The 16,967-nt window shown below is 48.8% G+C and overlaps 1 protein-coding gene across 3 annotated transcripts in view; it reads left to right on the top strand.

The window, feature by feature from the left end:
• The first annotated feature begins 10,675 nt into the window (after positions 1–10,675).
• LOC119975490 (serine/threonine-protein kinase PAK 2-like) overlaps positions 10,676–16,967 on the top strand; it is a 73,155-nt gene continuing 66,863 nt past the window's right edge. For 2 of the 3 annotated variants that reach the window (XM_038815223.1, XM_038815224.1), the window contains exon 1: positions 10,676–10,891. The gene's annotated coding sequence lies outside the window, so the exon portion shown is untranslated. The remainder of the gene's footprint in view (positions 10,892–16,967) is intronic. The other variant, XM_038815222.1, reaches the window with a different exon arrangement.

The following is a 16,967-nucleotide window of genomic DNA, read 5'->3' as shown; positions in this document are numbered from 1 at the left end:
GGAGGGGCTGTTGAGGGAGCGGCGCAGTTTACAGGCCCAGTTTGACCTACTGACCACTAGGAAGGCGGAGACGCAATGGAGAAGGGCACAGGGCGCGGTCTATGAGTACGGGGAAAAGGCGAGCAGAATGCTAGCACACCAGCTGCGCAAGCGAGATGCAGCCAGAGAGATTGGGGGAGTGAGAGAGAAGGGAGGGAACGTAGTGCAGAAGGGGCAAGAGGTGAACGGGGTCTTCAGGGATTTCTACAGGGAATTGTACCGGTCTGAGCCGCCCAGGAGGAGGGGGGGAATGGAGAACTTCCTCGATAGATTGAGGTTCCCAAAGGTCCAGGAGGAACGGGTGGAGGGGCTGGGGGCGCCGATAGAGCTGCAGGAGCTAGTTAAAGGGATAGGCCAGATGCAGGCGGGGAAGGCGCCGGGGCCGGATGGGTTCCCGGTGGAATTTTATAAGAAGTATGTGGACTTGGTGGGTCCAGTGCTGGTGCGAGCCTTCAATGAGGCGCGAGAGGGGGGGGTTCTGCCCCCGACAATGTCACAGGCCCTGATCTCCTTGATCCTGAAGCGGGACAAAGACCCTGTACAGTGCGGGTCCTACAGGCCTATCTCCCTCTTGAATGTAGATGCCAAACTGTTGGCAAAGGTCCTGGCAACCAGAATAGAGGATTGTGTGCCAGGGGTAATCCATGAGGACCAGACGGGGTTCGTAAAGGGACGACAACTTAACACAAATGTCCGGAGACTGTTGAATGTGATTATGATGCCAGCAGTGGAGGGGGAGGCTGAGATAGTGGTAGCACTGGATGCGGAGAAGGCATTCGATAGGGTGGAGTGGGAATACCTGTGGGAGACGCTGGAACGGTTTGGGTTTGGGGAGGGATTTATCAAGTGGGTGAAGCTGCTGTATTCGGCCCCGATGGCGAGTGTGGTTACAAACGGGAGGAGGTCAGAGTATTTTGGGCTCCATCGAGGTACCAGGCAGGGATGCCCCCTATCCCCCTTACTATTTGCATTAGCGATCGAACCGTTGGCGATGGCACTGAGGGGTTCAGGGGGGTGGAGAGGACTGACAAGGGGAGGGGAGGAACATCGGGTATCACTCTATGCGGATGATTTGTTGTTATATGTGGCGGACCCGGAAGGGGGAATGCCGGAGGTAATGGAAATACTAGCGGAGTTTGGGGACTTTTCGGGATATAAATTAAATGTGGGTAAAAGTGAGGTCTTTGTGATACACCCAGGAGATCAGGGGGAGGGAATTGGGCGGCTCCCCTTTAAGAGAGCAGTAAAGAGCTTCAGGTACTTGGGGGTGCAGGTGGCAAGGAACTGGGGGACCCTCCACAAGCTGAATTTTTCAAGGCTGGTGGAGCAGATGGAGGAGGAGTTCAAGAGGTGGGACATGGTCCCGCTGTCGCTAGCAGGGAGGGTGCAGTCAGTCAAAATGACGATCCTCCCGAGGTTCTTGTTTCTGTTCCAGTGCTTCCCCATCTTCCTCCCCAGGGCCTTCTTCAAGAAGGTAACTAGCAGCATTATGTGCTATGTGTGGGCACATGGCACCCCTAGAGTGAGAAGGATTTTCTTGGAACGGAGTAGGGACAGTGGAGGATTAGCGCTACCCAATCTTTCCGGATACTACTGGGCGGCGAACGCATCGATGGTGCGCAAGTGGGTGATGGAGGGGGAGGGGGCAGCTTGGAAACGTATGGAGAGGGCGTCCTGCGGCAATACAAGCCTGGGGGCGCTAGTAACGGCACCATGGCCGCTCCCCCCCACAAGGTATACCACGAGTCCGGTGGTGGCGGCCACCCTGAAAATCTGGGGGCAGTGGAGGCGACACAGGGGGGAAGTGGGGGGTCTGATGGCGGCGCCACTGAGAGGGAACCACAGATTTGTCCCGGGGAACACTGGCGGGGGATTCCAGAGCTGGCACAGGGCGGGCATCAGGCAACTGAGGGACATGTTCATAGAGGGGAGGTTTGCGAGCCTGGGAGAGCTGGAGGAGAAATTTGAGCTCCCCCCGGGGAACACGTTTAGATACCTGCAGGTGAAGGCATTTGCCAGACGACAGGTGGAAGGATTTCCCTTGCTTCCCGATAGAGGGGTGAGTGATAGGGTGCTGTCTGGGGCCTGGGTCGGAGAAGGGAAGGTCTCGGACATCTACAAAATAATGCAGGAGGTGGAGGAGGTACCGATAGAGGAGCTGAAAGACAAGTGGGAAGCGGAGCTGGGAGAGCAGATAGAAGATGGGACATGGGCGGATGCCTTAGAGAGGGTCAATTCGTCGTCGTCGTGCGCAAGGTTGGGCCTCATCCAATTTAAGGTGCTGCACAGAGCCCATATGACGGGGACTAGGATGAGTCGGTTCTTCGGGGGTGAGGACAGGTGTGTTAGGTGTTCGGGAAGCCCTGCGAACCATGTACATATGTTCTGGATGTGCCCGGCACTGGAAGAGTTCTGGGAGGGGGTGGCGGGGACGGTATCGAGAGTGGTGGGAACCAGGGTCAAACCAGGGTGGGGGCTAGCGATTTTTGGGGTTGGGGTGGAGCCAGGAGTACAGGAGGCAAGGGAGGCCGGAATATTGGCCTTTGCGTCCTTGGTAGCTCGGAGAAGGATCTTGATTCAGTGGAGGGACACAAGGCCACCAAGTGTTAACACCTGGTTAAACGACATGGCAAGCTTCATCCAATTGGAAAGAATCAAATTCGCCCTGAGAGGGTCGGTACAGGGGTTCTTCCGGCGGTGGCAGCCCTTCCTTGACTTTCTGGATCAGAGATAGGAACTGGAGGCCGAAACAGCAGCAACCCGGGGAGAAAGGGGGGGGGGGGGGGGGGGGGGGGGGAATAGCAACGAAGGAGCACGTCAGCGGGGGGTCGCGGGCAATGACTGCCCGAGGCCATCGGCAGAAAGGGAAAAAACGGTTGGTTGCTAGACTGGTAGCGCGGGGGGGGGGGGGGGGGGGGGGGAGAGAGGGTGGGGGGGTGCGCGCGGGGGAGGGCGTGGGGAGGATTTTCCAGGGGGGATTTGTTGTGTTATAATTTAAAATGTAGTAGGGGTAAATGTTTGTATCGAAAAATTTCAATAAAAATTATTTATAAAAAAAAAAATTATATTTTGCCCCTGAACTGGAGAGTTCTGAGTGTGAGAAGAGGAAACTTGTGGTCACGATAGAATAAGAACATTTGCAGCAGGAGACCAAAGGGAAAATGCCGGAAAATAACAGCAGGTCTGGCAGCATCTGTAGGGAGAGAAAAGAGCTAACATTCCGAGTCCAGGTGACCCTTTGTCAAAGCTCTTTGACAAAGCTCTTTGACTTAGCTTTGACAAAGGGTCATCTGGACTCAAAACGTTAGCTCTTTTCTCTCCCTACAGATGCTGCCAGACCTGCTGAGATTTTCTAGCATTTTCTCTTGGTTTCAAATTCCATCATCCGCAGTAATTTCCTTTTTTTGTAGAGGGAGACAATGAGGGATGTCAAGTTGCCAACCCTCCATAATTGCCCTGGATTCTTCAAGAATTGAAGATCAATCTCCAGGACACTGTTGCATGCAAACCTGGAGAAAATTCATTGGGATGTTAAAAAAGTTTTTTTTTCTAGTTTTCATAGAATCATATAATTTACAGTGCAGAAGGAACCCATTCAACCCATCGAGTCTGCACTGGCCCTTGGAAAGAGCATCCTATTTAAGCCCACACCTCCACCCTATCCCTGTAACCCAGGAACCCCATCTAACCTTTTTTGGACACTGAGGGCAATTCAGCATGGTCAATCTACCTAATCTGCACATCTTTGGACTGTGGGAGGAAACCGGAGAACCTGCGGAAACCCACACAAACACGGGGGGGAGGAAGGTGCAAACTCCGCACAGTGAGTGACCCAAGCTGGGTATCGAACCTGGGACCCTGCAGCTGTGAAGTAACAGTGCTAACCACTGTGCTACCGTGCCACCCCTGTTTCTCTTTATCAGATTTAAAACTATTGAAATTGGGAAAATGGCTGTTGACTGACAGTCAAGTATCATCCAACTTGGTAATGAATCTTTTTGCTTTCCAATTGGCGTAGGAAGGCAATGTGTGTCACAAGGATGGATGTGTTGGGTCAATTAATGGCTGAAGCATGGGGGAAAGTCATAATATGAAGCCTCGAGGGATACATTTCAACCCAGTTGGCAACCATAGAGGAATGGGTGTGAAAGGACAATGGGTTCATAGTGAGTATGAGTCTTGACTGGAGATGGCTGGAGAAAATGGGTTGTGTGGAACTGCATGGTGCTTCGGTCAGAGGAGAACTGGACAGGAGAATGCTGGGGGAGGCAGAGAGTGATGGATGCCATTAAGAAAGCGAGATGACAGCACCACAGTGGCACAGTGATTAACACAGCTGCCTCACGGCGCCAAGGTCCCAGGTTCGATCCTGGCCCTGGGGTCACTGTCCGTGTGGAGTTTGCACATTCTCCCCGTGTTTGCATGGGTTTCACCCCCACAACCCAAAGACGGGCAGGGTAGGTGTATTGGCCATGCTAAATAGCCCCTGAATTGGAAAAATTAATTGGGTACTCTAATTTTATTTAAAAAAATAAAAGTAGGATGACACTCACCTTTCCTAGCCAGAAGAGGGCATTTAAACTTTGACTGACACTAATTTCAGATACCTGTCGTGTCAAGTATATAAAAGAAAAAGATTAATGAAAACAAATGTAAGGTCTCTTGACATCCAAAATAGGAGCATTTATTATGGAGAACAAGTAAATGATAAGCCAATTATATAGCTACTTTAGTTCTGTTTTCATGAGGAAGACACAATAACTTCCCAGAAATGCTAAAGAATCCAGGGGTTAGTAAGGAGGCATTGAAGGAAATTAATATTAGTAAAAAAATGTGCTGGAGAAATTAACAGGACCTAAAGCTGATAAATCCCCAGGGTCCGATAATCCCAGGATATTAAAACAGGTGGTCATAGAAACAGTGGATGTGTTGATCATCATCTTCCGAAAGTCTGCAGAATCTGGAACAGTCCCGGAAGATTGGAGGGTGGCAAATGTAAACCGCTATTTAAAAAAGGAGGCAGGGAGAAAACAGAGAATTACAAACCAGTTAGCGCAGTGTTTTTCAAACTTTTTTCCTGGGACCCACTTTTACCAACCGTTGGACCTTCGGGACCCACGGCGGCCGACGTTTGTGACCCATGCTGGCCGACCTTAGCGACCCTTGTGGCCGACCTTTGTGACCCACCATTATTGCTTACCATGAATGCGGCAGGAGAACCTGCTTGGTCCGCACAATCGCACTCGCTTCATCATTCAATGTTACATTTCTGCTCAGGACTTCAACTGACGATTTAAGTTCTCGCTGCATCCTTTGAAAAAATCTAGAGGTTTGTCCTCGAACTCACCATGCTCAGTTGCAAATGCCTTCGAAGATTTGGGGTTTTTAAACTTCCATTTGCCAGTACTTCCCTGCATATAACACACATAGGCTTTGCATCCTAATTTGCATTGGCACAATTAAAGCCATTTTATTCCCGATTTCAGTTTCTTCTGAATAGTTTGTTCACCAGAGGCCCTGGAGCTGGGGATACAGCTCACACCAGCACTGCTTTGTCCTGCCGTGGACTCTCCTGTGAAGTTCTCTGCAGCAGATTCAATTGTAGGATCCTGGCTTGTTTGTGCCTCTGGCCCTCTCTTCCTTACAAAATAATCTATCTTCAGTTCTTCACACAGTCCTGTTGTTTGCTTGTTGGCAGCTACATAATGGAAGAATCTCTCCTCCATGATTTTACGCCCAAAGCACAGTATATGTGCTGGGCACGTGACCTTCACTCTGCCTGTGCCTGAAAGACTCATCGTTCTACTTAAAGGCTGGTCGTAGCTGGCATTCTTTTGTTTACTTTGAAACTTTATTTCCAATACCGGTTATTCCAAGTTTATGATTTTTTTACTACTGAAAATTAAAACAATTTCAGTTGAATATGCGCATCCTTTCATTTACAGCAAACTTTGTTTTCAATATATTCCCATGTTTTTAGAAATTTCAACACGTATAGAAAAAAAGAACATACACACATCACATTTTTAATCTGCGTTAATTAACTTTATTGTACAGAAAGGTTTATTCTGTCTTTCTTTTAATTGATTCTATCTACTCTTCCTCCGCCTTCTGGATTGGTCTATGGTCGTTCCCCCTTCCCGCGAATTCCCCCTGTCCCTTCCCCTGCCCCCGTTGTCTTCAGCTGCGCTTTGCCTTTATTTTCATGGGGGGGGTCACACTATTTCTTACTGGTTCCACTGATTTGCACCATCCAAACATCCAAGTCACCTCCTTCTCTCTTATCATCAAAAGCACTTACTTCCTGGTTTCCATTGAGTGGTGACACAAAGTCATGACTGTGTAGATTTCTTCCCATCATGGGACCATCATGGCTTCCCTCTCACTGTCCAGTAGCTGCATCCACCCCAGTCACAGACTGCAGACCACTTCCCGACCAATATTTCACATTGTGGGAGCGCAAGTGGATGAACAGCTTGACCACGGAGCCTCAGACCGCATGCTGCCGATCGCTGGCGGGAGACGAACCAAGCAGCGGAGAGAAGATGAGCACCAGAGCACAGCTCCCAGCTGGGGACTCCACTATTAGCATCGTGCGCCCACGTGAATGCCCATCGGCCCCAGTCCCCACCTCTCCCCTATACGCGCACAGTGACCAGCACACGTCCCAACTTCGTGCCACCCGCCCCCTCAAACACTGCAACCAATTGGGGACTGCCCGCGGTCGGCATTCTTAAAAATTGGGTAGACGCCGTTGCACGCCTTCTTCCCACAATTGGAACACCACAGCTGATCACTCCGCGACCTCTCGATACCCGCCAATGACCCACTCGCAGGTCGTGATCCCGAGTTTGAAAAAACCCTGAGCTAGCGTAACATCAGCAGTAGTGAAAATGCTAGAGTCTATTACAAAGGATACAGGACACCTTAGAAAGATTAGGTATAAATCAGTCTTTTTCAGAGTGACAGGCAGTGACTACTAGTGGGATACAACAGGGATCCGTGCTGTGGTCTCAGCTATTCACAATATATAACAATGATTTTGATGAGGGAACTGAATGTATATTTCCAAGTTAGCTAATGCACCAAAACCAGGTGGGAATTTGAATGAGGAGCATGTTCAGAGGCTTCACCGACAATTTAGCCAATTGAGTGAGTGGGCAAATACATAGTAGATGCAGTGTAACGTGGATACATGTGAAGTTATCCAATTTGGTCTGAACAGCAAAATGACAAAATTTAAATAGTGACAGATTGGAAAATGTTGATGGACAAAGGGTCCTGGGTTTCCTTGTACACCAGTCATTGAAAGCAAGCATGCACGTGCAGCAAGCAGTTAGGAAGACAAATGGATATGTTGGCTTTCATAAGAAAATATGAGCTAGGAGCAGTAGTAAGCCATCTGACCCCTCGAGCCTGCTCCGTCATTCAATAAAATCATGGCTGATCTTTTGTGGACTCAGCTCCACTTTCCGCCTGAACACTTAATCCCTTTATTCTTCAAAAATCTATCTATCTTTATCTTAAAAACATTTAATGAAGGAGCCACAACTGCTTCATTGGGGAAGGAATTCCATAGATTCACAACCCTTCGGGTGAAGAAGTTCCTCCGAAGCTCAGTCCTAAACCTACTTCCTCTTATTTTGAGGCTATGCCCCCTAGTTCTGCTTTTAACCCACGTGGAAACAACCAGCCCGCATCTTTCCATCCAATCCCTTCATAATTTTATATGTTTCTATAAGACCTCCCCTGCATCCTATTAAATTCCAACGGTACAGTCCCAGTCTACTCAACTCTCCTCGTAATCCAAAGCCTTCAGCTCTGGGATTAACCTAGTGATCTCCTCTGCACACCCTCCAGTGGCAGTACGTCCTTTCTCAGGTAGGAGAACCAAAACTGAACACAATACTGCAGGTGTGGCCTCACTAACACCTTATACAATTGCAGCATAACCTCCCTTGTCTTAAACTCCATCCCTTTAGCAATAAGGTCAAAACTCCATTTGCCTTATTAATCACCTGTTGCACCTGTAAACCAACTTTTTGCAACTCATACACCAGCACACCCAGGTCTCTCTGCACAGCAGCATGTTTTAATATTTTATCATTTAAATAATAATCCCTTTTTGCTGTTATTCCTACCAAAATGGATAACCTCACATTTGTCAACATTCTATTCCATCTGCCAGACTCTAGCCCATTCACTTAATCTATCCAAATCCCTCTGCAGACTTCCGGTATCTTCTGCACTTTTTGCTTTATCACTCATCTTAGTGTCGTCTGCAAACTTGGACACATTGCACTTGGTCCCCAACTCCAAATCATCTATGTAAATTGTGAACAATTGTGGGCCCAACACTGATCCCCGGGGGATACCACTAGCTACTGATTGCCAACCGGAGACACACCCATTAATCCACGCTCTTTGCTTTCTATTAATTAACCAATCCTCAATCCATGCTACTACTTTACCCTTAATGCCATGCATCTTTATCTTATACAGCAACCTTTTATGTGGCACCTTGTCAAAAGCTTTCTGGAAATCCAGATATACCACATCCATTGGCTCCCCGTTATCTACCGCACTGGTAATGTCCTCATAAAATTCCACTAATTAGTTAGGCACAACCTGTCCTTTATGAACCCATGCTGCGTCTGCCCAATGGGACAAATTCCATCCAGATGCCTCGCTATTTCTTCCTTGATGACAGATTCCAGCATCTTCCCTTACTACCGAAGTTAAGCTAACTGCCTATAATTATTCGCTTTCTGCCTACCTACTTTTTATACAGTAGTGTCACGTTTGCTAATTTTCAATCCGCTGGGACCACCCCAGAGTCTAGTGAATTTGGTAAATTATTACTAGTGCATTGTGCAATTTCCCTAGCCACCATCTTTAGCACTCTGGGATGCATTCCATCAGGGCCAGGAAACTTGTCTACCTGTTAGCCCCATTAGCTTGCCCATCACCACCTCCCTTAGTGATAACAATCATCTCAATGTCCTCACCTGCCATAGCCTCAATTCCTCAGTCACTGCCATGTTATTTGTGTCATCCACTGTGAAGACCCAAAAACAGTTCCAGTTCCTCAGCCATTTCCTCATCTCCCATTATTAAATGTCCCTTCTCATCTCTAAAGGACCAATATTTACCTTAGCCACTATTTTTTGTTTTATATATTTGTAGAAACTTTTACTATCTGTTTTTATATTCTGAGCAAGTTTACTCTCATAATCTACCTTACTCTTCTTTATAGCTTTTTTAGTAGCTTTCTGTTGCACCCTAAAGATTTCCCAGTCCTCTAGTCTTCCACTAATCTTTGCCACTTTGTATGCTTTTTCCTTCAATTTGATACTCTCCCTTATTTCCTTAGATATCCACAGTTGATTTTCCCTCTTTCTACCATCCTTCCTTTTGTTGGTATAAACCTTTGCTGAGCACTGTGAAAATCATTGGAAGGTTCTTTACTGTTTCTCAACTGTTTCACCATAAAGTCTTTGCTCCGAGTCTACCTTAGCTAGCTCTTCTCTCATCCCATTGTAATCTCCTTTAAGCACAAAACACTAGTATTTGATTTTACCTTCTCACCCTCCATCTGTATTTTAAATTCCACCATATTGTGATCGCTCCTTCCGAGAGGATCCCTAACTATGAGATCATGAATCAATTCTGTCTCATTACACAGGACCAGATCTAGGACCGCTTGTTCCCTCGCAGCTTCTATTTCATACTGTTCTAGGAAACTATCGCGGATACATTCTGTAAACTCCTCCTCAAGGCTGCCTTGACCGACCTGGTTAAACCAATCGACATGTAGATTAAAATCCCCCATGATAATGGCTGTATCATTTCCACATGCATCCTTTATTTCTTTGTTTATTGCCTGCCCCACCATAATGTTACTATTTGGTGGCCTATAGACTACTTTTATTAGTGACTTTTTCGCCTTACTATTCCTGATTTCCACCCAAATGGATTCAACCTTATCTTCCATAGCACCGATGTATAGCTTGATACCCTTGCAAGAGGATTTGTGTACAGGAGCAAGGATGCCTTACTGCAGCTGCACAGGGCATTGGTGAGACCACACCTGGAGAATTGTGTGCAGTTTTGGTGTCCTTACCTAAGAAAGGATACTCTTGCCATAGAGTGCAGAGAAGGTTCAGCAGGCGGATTCCTGGGATGGCAGGATTGTTCTCTGAGGTAGGGTTGACTGGACCTGTATTCACTGGAATTTAGAAGAATGAGAGGGGATCTAATTGAACCATACAAAAAATTATGACCTTTACAAACAACATGTCTTGTTGCCATTCTGATCCCTCAATTTGGGGATGAGCAGGGCAGAGGCAATGTTGCGTTTCCATGACAATAGGAGCAGCAACGATTTCCGGTGGGCTTCCAGCCGCGGTGCTTTTCGGGTGATTTTGGTCATCCTGCTACCGGCGGGAGGACAGGGCTGCTATCCCACAATGCGCGGCAGAAGGCGGCCGCAGTGCATGCAGGGCACTGCAGTCCAGCCTGGCGCCCTTTCCCTGAAGTCGGGCGGCGGGAATCCGAGCACAGGACTACAAGTCCCAGCATGCAGCGGATGGCGTAGCCGAGCTTGTCCGCCATCCGGCTGTGGGACAAGGAGGAGTCGGTGACGAGTTTCTCCCTGTTGGCCCTGCCCACTCCCCTCCTCATTCACACCCCCTCACCACCACCCTGAGCCCGGCAGCGTACCCAGGCCGCGGCTTCATTTCCGCTTCCCTCTCTCCGCCAGTCGGCTGCGGCTTGCTCTGTGCCTCTGCCCGCCCGCTCACAGAGAGAACCCCGAGGCTGCACAGCCGCAGACACAACCCCTGCAGTCCGGGTGAGTGTGGGGCCGCCGCCCACCGCGGGGCGCCTCCTTTAGCGACACCTGCCGCAGGCAGATGGAAGGAGAGCGCTGGTCAGAGAGGGGAGCGCGGGTAAAGGGCAACCGGGGGTCCTGACGGTATATGGGAGGTATAGGTTCATGACGACGTGTGTGTGTGGAGGGAGTGTGTGTGTGTGGAGGGAGTGTGTGTGTGTATGGAGGGAGGGAGTGTGTGGGTGTGTGGAGGGAGTGTGTGGGTGTGTGGAGGGAGTGTGTGGGTGTGTGGAGGGAGTGTGTGTGTGTGTGGAGGGAGTGTGGTGTGTGTGTGTGTGTGTGGAGGGTGTGTGTGTGTGTGTGGAGGGTGTGTGTGTGTGTGTGGAGGGAGTGTGTGTGTGTGTGTGTGTGTGTGGAGGGTGTGTGTGTGTGTGTGGAGGGTGTGTGTGTGTGTGTGTGTGGAGGGTGTGTGTGGTGGTGTGTGTGGAGGGAGTGTGTGTGTGTGGAGGGAGTGTGTGTGTGTGGAGGGAGTGTGTGTGTGTGGAGGGAGTGTGTGTGTGTGGAGGGTGTGTGTGGAGGGGTGTGTGTGTGTGTGTGTGGAGGGTGTGTGTGTGTGTGGAGGGAGTGTGTGTGTGGAGGGAGTGTGTGGGTGTGTGGAGGGAGTGTGTGGGTGTGTGGAGGGAGTGTGTGGGTGTGTGGAGGGAGGGTGTGTGTGTGGAGGGAGTGTGTGTGTGTGGAGGGAGTGTGTGTGTGTGTGGAGGGAGTGTGTGTGTGGGAGGGAGTGTGTGTGCGCGTGTGGAGGGAGTGTGTGCGCGTGTGGAGGGAGTGTGTGCGCGTGTGGAGGGAGTGTGTGTGCGCGTGTGGAGGGAGTGTGTGCGCGCGTGTGGAGGGAGTGTGTGCGCGCGTGTGGAGGGAGTGTGTGCGCGTGTGGAGGGAGTGTGTGCGCGCGTGTGGAGGGAGTGTGGGCGCGTGTGGGGGGGGAGTGGGCGCGTGTGGAGGGAGGGAGTGGGCGCGTGTGGAGGGAGGGAGTGGGCGCGTGGGGGGAGGGAGTGGGCGCGTGGGAGGGAGGGAGTGGGCGCGGGGGAGAGGGAGTGGGCGCGTGTGGAGGGAGTGGGCGCGTGGGAGGGAGGGAGTGGGCGCGTGTGGGGAGGGAGGGAGTGGGCGCGTGTGGAGGGAGGGAGGGAGTGGGCGCGTGGGGAGGGAGGGAGTGGGCGCGTGGGAGGGAGGGAGGAGTGGGCGCGTGGAGGGAGGGAGTGGGCGCGTGTGGAGGGAGGGAGTGGGCGCGTGTGGAGGGAGGGAGTGGGCGCGTGTGGAGGGAGGGATGGCGCGTGTGGAGGGAGGGAGTGGGCGCGTGTGGAGGGAGGGAGTGGGCGCGTGTGGAGGGAGGAGGGATGGGGAGGGGGGTGCGTGTGGGGGAGGGGGGTGCGTTTTGCGCGCTTGCAGGGCGAGTGGATTTACGAGGCTGGGCTAGGGAAATAGGGGGGTGGGTGGAAAAAAATACTGGGTTTTGAATGGGCATAAATGAAGGAGACAAATGGGGTTGATGGGCTAATGGTTGAGGCAGTTTGAGTTGATTTTGAGGTTGCTAAGTTGTTGCTAGAGTCTATTGGAGCATCTTTGGATGAGGGAGAAATTGATTTGGAGGGTGGAGCATTGGGGGAAGAAATGGTGGGTTTGGATCTTGGAATTGGGGATTTCACCTTTTACATCAGTGACAATGTTTTGGTGGATTTTATCTAGGTGGAGCTTGCGGGAATTCAGGACAAACTGATGTGAGCTATCCTGTTGAGAAAGAGGAAGTGAGCTGGTTAAGGAGAAGTTATGAGAAGCGCTATCATTGCTCCAGTCTTGTGGAACAATTTTGAAATTCAGGTTTTCGAACTAGCAAATGGTATAGAATCAGTGTCTGACAGTTCCTGACTCCACAGCACTGGGAAACTTTGAGCGGAAGTGCAACAGAGCAGAGTAACTGAAAAAGCGGTGATTACAGTATTCAAAACTTGTGCTGAAAATTGTGGCCAGAAACCCGAATTTTGACGGAAGTGGTTAAGAGAGTATTCAGTGCTGTGTCTTGTGTGTGTAATAGATATGAAATACTAGTGTTTAATTGGGTACCATAAATTCATTTAGGGATTGTTGGTGTGCGTGGTTACACTATCTGAAACATTTACCTTGAAGGATTGGTACGATTTGAGCAGTGCTGTCTTTATTCAGAAATATCATTTGATTGAAAGCTGGGAGTATCAGACAAACTGTTGAAGATAAGAATTGACCAATACCACTCAGTAGAGAAGATGCGTGAAGAGATCAGATCAGTCCATAAGAGGGCCGTTTAGGAGCCTGGTAACAGTTGGGAAGAAGCTGTTTTTGAATCTGTCAGTGCGTGTTCTCAGCCTTTTGTATCTCCTGCCCGATTGTGCTGTCAGGCGTGGAGCAAAGCAGAGTGTTCATGTTCAGTCAAGACTGGAATATTTTGTGCATTCCAATCAGGGCACACAGGCCTGAACCTGCGCGCTTTCTTGGATTTAGTTCCTCAAATTTTCATCTGCTTCTCTTCAGAGTACAGGATGTGAAAATGAAGGGACTGACAGCCCCATTTCTAATCACTTTAGTGAAATTTAGTTTTTATTGATCTTAACTAGGGAATGTGTTGATGCTACGAAAGAGTAAATGTTTATATACAGTGCCTTTTCATCCTAATCCCAATTGAGAATTATAATGTGCGACTATTTTACAGTTTGTAACAAGATCCCACAAATAACAATGAGATAATTGATAGTCCATGAGGAATTTTCCCCAGGACACCTTTGATAGTGAAATGGGGTCATTCATATCCACCTCAGCTGATGGGTAGGGTCTCGGCTTAACAATCTCTGAAAACGAGGCACTTCTCTCAGTGCAGTGAGTCTTGATGATGTGCTAATTTGCTTAGAGTGAGCCTTGGACTTGTGGCTTCCTGACTCTGCAGGTGATGTGGACAGCTTGGAGGGAGGCAGCTTGGGCCATCGAGTTCTGTGCTAGCCATCTGAGGGAGCTTTGGGACAGCCTGAAATTGTGAATGCCGTTTTATAAATGCAAAATTTTTCTAATGTAGGTTGGGTGCTTCGGGACAGTGCCGACTTCACAGGAAGCAGCGTGAAAACTCAAATCCTCTACCTGTCTGATAGCATAATAAAAACCTTTGGGGCTCAGTCGTTGGATCTCGTCCCTGGGTCACTTGTCTGTGTGGAGTTTGCACATTCTCCCTGTGTCTGAGTGGGTCTCGCCTCGGCAACCCACAAATGTGCAGGGTAGGTGGATTGGCCACGCTAAATTGCCCCTTAATTGGAAAAATTCTTATTCGGTTCCTTATGGCCAACTTTGGTTCATTAGAAAGGTTGATTCCGGGGATGAAAGGGTTTGTCTTATGAGGACAGTTTCAGCAACTTGGGCCTGTACCCATTGGCATTTTGAAAAATGATGGGTAATCTTAATGAAACATGCAAGTTACTGATGGATCTCGGCACGGTAGATGCTGAGTGGATGTTTCCCTTCAACGGGGAATCTAGAACTCAGGGCACAGTTTGAAAATAAGCCGTCTCCCATTTAAGAGGAAGCTGAGGAGGAATTAATTTTTTCTGAATCATTGGTGTTTTGAATTCTCTCTCTCAGGACAGTGGAGGCTGCGATGTTGAATATATTCAAGGCTCGAGTTAGACAGATTTTTGATTGATAAGGGGACAGGCAGGAAAGTGTAGTTATGCCCACAATCAGATCAGCCATGATCTTACTGAATGCCAGAGAATGCTCAAATGGCTGAATAACTTCTATTTCTTACCATCTCAACACTTCTGGTAGCGTTGAGTTCACTGCTCACAGTGACAGAGTATGATTGTGGGCATCAGGCTCTTTAGACTGTTTGTGACAAGCAGGTTTATTGGCTTTTGGTCATGTCCCAAATGATGGTGATGCTAGCTGATGGAATTTGGAGGAAGCTAGGGGCCGTGGAACTAGTGCAGTATTTTGGTCAGAAGCGTTTCAGTTTGATGCAGATGATTGGAGGTTCATTACCAAGATAGTGTTTGCAACATGTACTGGAACTGTTTTGACTGCCCTGGGTGGGCCAAGATCAAGGTCATGAAACAGTAACGTGTTTATATAGCACCTTTTAAAATAATGAGAAGTTCCAAAGTTGCTTCATAGGAGCATTACATTATGACGGACACAAAGTCATGTATTTATTTCCCCCCCCCCCCCCCCCCCCCCCCCCCCTTCCCAGTTGGGGGGACACAGCACCGACCGCGACTCCGAGCCGGTGTGTCCCGAGGGTCTTGGCAGCTTAACCACCACGATCATGTTCACCCTATCCCCATAACCCGCTAGGGCGATTTAGGATAGCCAATCCACCTAATCTGCACATGTTTGGACTGTGGGAGGTAACCGGTGGAAACCCACACAGACAAGGGGAGAACGTGCAGACTCCGCACAGACAGTCAACCGAAGGTCGGAATCAAACCTGGTCCCTGGCGTGTGGCAGCAGTGCTAACCACTGTGCCACCATGCCGCCACGTGTAAGGATATGTTGGGTTTGATGACTGGAGGTAGGTTTTACGATAAATCTTAAACGAGGAAAGTAAGTTAGATAGGCAAAAAGGGTGTGGAGCAGGAATTGTAGAGCTTGCCGAGGCAACTGAAGATACGGCCACCGACGTTGGAACAGTTATGATTGGGAATGTACAAGAGGCCAGAATTAGCATGCAGATATGAGGTTTGTGGTGCTGGAGGAAATTACAAAGATCTAGGTGTGGAAGGATTTGAAAACCAGGATGAAAATGGTAAAATCAAGACGTTGCTTGACCGGGAGCCATTGAAGGTCAACAAGAGCAGGGATGATCGAGAAACAGGATTCTGTTAAGACACGGGCGGCAGAGCTTTGGATCATCTCACATTTACGGAAGGTAGAATGCAGACCAACCCTGGAGTGCGCTGGATTAGTCAAGTGTAGAGGTAACAAAAGGTGTGACGTTGGTTCAGGTACTGGTTCGATTTATTACCAGGGGAATGACCGGTGTGAGTAGGCCTCGAAACACATAGCTTGAAGGTACCAAGAACATTGTGCAGTTGATTGCAGTCTCTTGCGCTGCTCCGCATGCAGTTTTGTTGCTTTGCTTGGGCAGGATGTCATTAACAGGAACTGACGGTTCTCTGTGCTGTTGTGTACTCGCATAACTTCCTCTTTGGCCTCCCTTGCACAAGTGAAGAGCTTTTGCGTGTAGGAAGTGAAGTTCAGGAGAAAAGTTGATTATTTACCTGGAGGCAGCCTGAGGACGTCTGAACGACCGAAGTTCCCCTTGGACTTTGTGCTGTTCAAAACAATGTGCATAACTTGCTGGCTTGACTACAGCACCTCATTTATCCCTCGCTCTGTTTGAATTTCTTTTATCTTGCCTTTAGGAACCTGCCAATACATATTTTGAGTCAAACTATTCTCCAGGCCGAAGGTCAGTATTTTCTAGCGACAGTTTTCAGGCCATGATTGAAAGAGAAGGGCTGTCTAACACAGCCCATATCCTGTCAGCGACAAGCTAATTGCTTACTGATTGTTCTAGCTTGTTCCAGTACATTCAAGGTGGTTGGAGATTGCTTTGAGATAGACATTTTGTTGCTGCTGTTCTGTGGTGCACAAACACTGTTTTGTATGCCATTGTTAAGCTTTTGGTCTTTTAGCGGGTTGGTACTCTGTTTCGGAGTCAGAAACTGGTGAATTTAAATGCCACACCTGGATTTGCTGAGAGTTACTTTGAGATTACAGGCACATAACTAGGCCTTGCGAACCAGCCCATGTTTGTGTTTGTTCTGCATTTCAGCAGTTGTCTTAATCCTGTGTCCTTTTAATTCGCCTTTTCATTCAAGTACCCATCTAACCTGCAGATTGACATCTTTCGTTTTCAATTGAGTAGTTTTTTTCTTTACTCATTGAATTGGTCAGTAGTGTTTCTTTACTCAAATACTGAATTTGGCAGGCTTTTAAAAAAACAAAATGCGAACGTTGAACTGGGCATGGCAGAAAAAAAGGTTTGGTGTGGTTACTGGGTTATGGGACTAGCGTGGAGTTCTG

This window comes from Scyliorhinus canicula, chromosome 13 (assembly GCF_902713615.1).
Source record: "Scyliorhinus canicula chromosome 13, sScyCan1.1, whole genome shotgun sequence".
Classification (NCBI taxonomy): domain Eukaryota; kingdom Metazoa; phylum Chordata; class Chondrichthyes; order Carcharhiniformes; family Scyliorhinidae; genus Scyliorhinus; species Scyliorhinus canicula.
The sequence above is the reverse complement of the archived record's forward strand: the minus strand, read 5'-3'. Positions and strand labels throughout refer to the sequence as shown.